This window comes from Pinus tabuliformis, chromosome Q, assembly GCF_031772625.1.
Source record: "Pinus tabuliformis cultivar Carrire ecotype Pingquan chromosome Q, CPIR1, whole genome shotgun sequence".
NCBI lineage: Eukaryota > Viridiplantae > Streptophyta > Pinopsida > Pinales > Pinaceae > Pinus > Pinus tabuliformis.
In genome coordinates this window covers 1272477378-1272481846 of record NC_142296.1, presented here as the reverse complement: position 1 = coordinate 1272481846, position 4469 = coordinate 1272477378, and positions in this window count along the sequence as shown.

Genomic DNA, 4469 nt, shown 5'->3' with positions numbered 1-4469 from the left:
TGGGTGAATTAGTTATTAATTAATTCACAAGTTATTAACTCATAATACAACTAAAGAATACATCAGTTAACTCAGTTGCATGTCAGTGCATGTTCAGTTCAACAGGGACAAGTGGTAGAGAATCAGATTGCTATCAGTTGTGACTATAGTTGTGCATCAGATCTTGCACAATCAAGGGATTGAGTATGCCAATGAGTTTGCTCACGTATTTGGCCCACATTTTAGCCTTTGCTCACGTCCACAAAGAGTGAGTGACTATTTTGCAGGTGAAATACGAGTTTGGGAAGTCATTCTCATCAGTTCTTGAGCAGGTATTGAGCAGCAGAGGCAGGCAAGCAGTGGAAGAGATTTGGAGATCAAATCTGAGCTGTATTGTGTGTAACAGGTGGAGATACTTGTGAGAAGTATTATGCTTTGTATTGTTACATGATTCAATCAATATAATATACAGATAGTGTGGGGTTTTTAGCGAGATGCTTTCCCCGGGATACATACTGTGTTTATGAGTTTGATTGATGCTTCTATGTACGCCTGTGAATGTTTCTGCTTCTGTAAATTGATGATCAACGTAGAGGAGATTATGTATTATACATGTTCCGCTTATAATTGTATGATCAGGATAATCTCTGTGAATATGTGTTAAATTATTCAAAAATTCTACAAGCAACCAACCATTGATCGGCCCTCCAGGACAATCTTCCCTGCTTATTTCCTTCATAAGAAAGGCATTATGACCCCTATATGTTGCAATCTTGAAAGGACCTTTCCAAAGGTTTTCAAACTTTCCGTGCTTACCTTTCTCTTCATTCCTTGCATCCCACTTCAGCACCACATCATCCAACTGAAATTTATCTGCCTTTGTTTTTCTGTCATAGATTTTCTTTATCTTCTCCTGCAACTTGGATGTGTTTTTGAAAACCTCTTCTCTTGTTTGCTGCAAGTGGATCATTCGATTCAACCTTCTCTGCATGGGATCCTCTTCACTACCAGCCTCCTGAAGAAGTCTGACTACCGGGGCAGCAAGAGAGGCAGGAAATACTGTGTCAACTCCATAAACAAGCTCAAACGGTGACATACCAATGGACTTTTTCTGACTGATCCGATCTGCCCAAAGCGCATGGACTAACTTCTTATTCCAGCTCTTTTTATTTATTTCCAGCAGCTTCTTGATGATGTAGACCAATGATTTATTCGAAGATTCCGGCAATCCATTGCCTTGCAGATGATAGGCAGTCGAATGACCCAAAATGATATGATACTTATGACAAAATTCTACCATCCTTTTCGATTTGAAAGCTGCTGCATTATCGGCAATTAATTTGTTTGGACAACCAAAGCGAGACAAGATGTTATTTTTTAGAAATGAAATTATTACTGTATCTGTAGCTTGTCTGGTGGGAGCTGCCTCAATCCATTTTGTGAAATAGTCTGTCACTATAAGGATCCATCTATGTTGTCTGGAAGAGGCGAGATGAATTTCCCCAATGAAGTCCGACCCCCATTGTTGGAAAGGAGCGCTCACTTCAATAGGCTTAAGTGGCAAAGGCTGTAATTTCTGTTTTCCTTCGAAAATCTGACATTTATGACAGCGCTTGACCATCTTATACACATCAGCAAACAAAGTAGGCCAGTAGTACCCTGCTCTCAAAATTTTGTTCACTGTTGACTTCCAAAAAAGGTGACCACCACACTCTCCTCCGTGGAAATCCTCCATGACTTTCTTTGCCTCCTCTTCCACCAAACAATTTAATAAAATGCCACCGGGATCTTTCCAATATAATGTAGAATTCAAAATACAAAACTTGGCAGCCTTCAATTTGAGTGTTCTCGCTTTGTTTCTAGTCATGTCGGGCAGTGGTGACAGATTTTTCAGCACATATATTATACCTGAATACCATGGGGACAAAGCAAACATTTCAAATACCTGAATTGACATTCCTTCCTCATTCTCATCGGACATGGCAGCGATCAGATTTATGTCCAAGGCATGCAAGTTTCATTCAGCCATTAGCTTCGCCAACCCCTGTCCTTTGACCAGCTTTGTGGGCTTTATTTCCACATCATATTCCAACAGGGCTGCAATCCATTTGCCTCTTCTTCCTTCTGGATCGGTCTACACTAAAACATCTTTTACAGCAGTATCAGGAACATAGGCCAGAATGTGAGAATGTAGGATATATACCCGGAAATCCTTCAATGCCTTCACCAATGCCAGGGCTTGCTTCTCAATAATGTTGTACTTTAAAGTTGCATCCCTTATAGCCCTGCTAAAGAATGAAATGGGTCTTTCATGATCACCTCTCTTCTGTAGTAATACCGCTGCCATAGTGTGCTCAGAAGCAAATGAAAACAATATGAAATCCTGAGTGTAGTCCGGGCTGACTAGAACTGGAGCTGAAGAAAGAGCCAATTTGACCAAGTTGAAAGATTTTACAGCCTCCTCTGTCCATTTCACTTGGCTGTCCTTCTTGAGCATGTTAGTCATCTCTCTCAAATGTTCAGCAAGATTAGACACAAAGCAACGCAGAAAATTCATCTTACCATTGAATGATTGTATCTCTTTTTTGTTCCTGGGCAGATCGATTTGTTGAATTGCTTGCACATGTGCTGGGTCTATATGAATGCCATCCTTTGAAATGATGTGTCCAATTAATTTTCCTTCCTCCATGGCGAACAAGATCTTCTTAGGATTCAGCGATATACCATATTTCCTGCACTTTTGAAAGACAATTTTTAGGTGATGCATGTGCTCTTCATCAGATTTGGAAAATACCGTCAAATCATCTAGGTACACCACCAAAAACACATCCTTCTCATTTGCAAAAGCCAAGTCCATGCCCGCTGAAATGTGCACCTGCATTCTTTAAACCGAAGGGAATTTTGGCATAGTGAAAGGTTCCCCATGGAGTGGTGAATGCTATCTTGTCTCTATCATCTTCATGGACAGAAATTTGGTTATATCCGGAATAACCATCAAGCAGTGACATATGAGATGCCCCCACTACTCGCTGAAGTATATGGTCCATCTTGGGCAGTGGATAGTTGTCCTTAAATGAGACTTTATTTAGATTTCTGAAATCAATGCATAGGCGGATCTCACCGGTCTTCTTGCGTACAGGCACTAAGTTAGATATCCAATCTGAAAATCTGATGGGCACAATGATACCTGACTTGTACAACCTGTTTACCTTCTTTTCGATAGATGGCAGCAACTTCGGATTTATCCTTCTCAGCTTCTGTCTAAATGGTTTTTGATTGGGCTTGATGGGTATCGTGTGCTGAATAATATTTGTATCATAGGTCTTCAAATCAAAATAGTCCCAAGCAAATACATCTGCAAATGAAGCCATCAAACTAATGTATTTGTCCTTGATCTTTGGTGGCAATGCTTTAGACAATTTTACCAACTTTGGATGGGCAGATGTACCGATGTTGACCTCTTCTACACCCTTCTCTGTTGGCTGCAATGTTGGCTTGCGGGCTACATCACCCTGATCAAAAAGTTCCTCTAGAGGTATCAAGACTTTAGGAATGATGTTATTCTTTAGCTGCAATACGTCCATTTCATTGATCTCCACTTCATCTGTACCATTCCCTTTGCCCTCATCGTTTTCTACATCAATTGAGGTTTCTTTCAACTTTCCTTTGTTTAGCAGAAAATCCTTAATCTCCTCATCATCTTGAAACACTTGCCAATATTGCTGATTGTTTGGAATGGTTGGACGATGCTTGACATGGATTTCAAATTTATTGCTGGAGTTCATGGGGATCTTCAAACTGCTTGTTTCCTTGGCAAGAGCATCAGCAATACTATTTTGTATACAAGGCACACATGTCAAGGTGTATTTTGAAAATAACTTCAAGATGTCTAAAACTGCATTACGATAGGCCCGCATCCTAGGATGTTTTGCTTGATACTCACCTCTGACCTGCTTTATTACCAATTCGGAGTCGCCATATACCAAAATCCTTTTTGCGTTCAGCTTTCTAAGAATCTTCAAGCCATCAATCAAAGCTTCATACTTAGCTTCATTGTTTGAACACTCAAAGGCCAGCTTGTAAGAGCAAACCCTCACGCTGCTAGGCACTTTGTTTGGGGCGGAGAAAGGACTGCATACCCAAATTCCAATTCCAGCGCCATCATTTCCTACTACTCCATCGAAATCCATGGTCCACAAGCCTTCTTCCTCCTCTTGTAAGTGTTAGAAATGTGTTTTCCATGCCTTGTCTGCTTGTTGTCCATTACTTTCAGCGGATTGCCCAACATTTTGCTGCTTTTCTTGTCCTTCTTTCTTCAAAATTTCTCTGAAATTTTCTGTTATCTCCGGAATGTCATCTGCTTCTACTATCTGACTATCTATATCATTTAAACTATCTGAAAATAAAACAAAAGACTCTAAATATGTATGTACATAGTTAATAGGATTATTTATAGGTTTATCCTTGCTGATGATCATATATTTCATTTT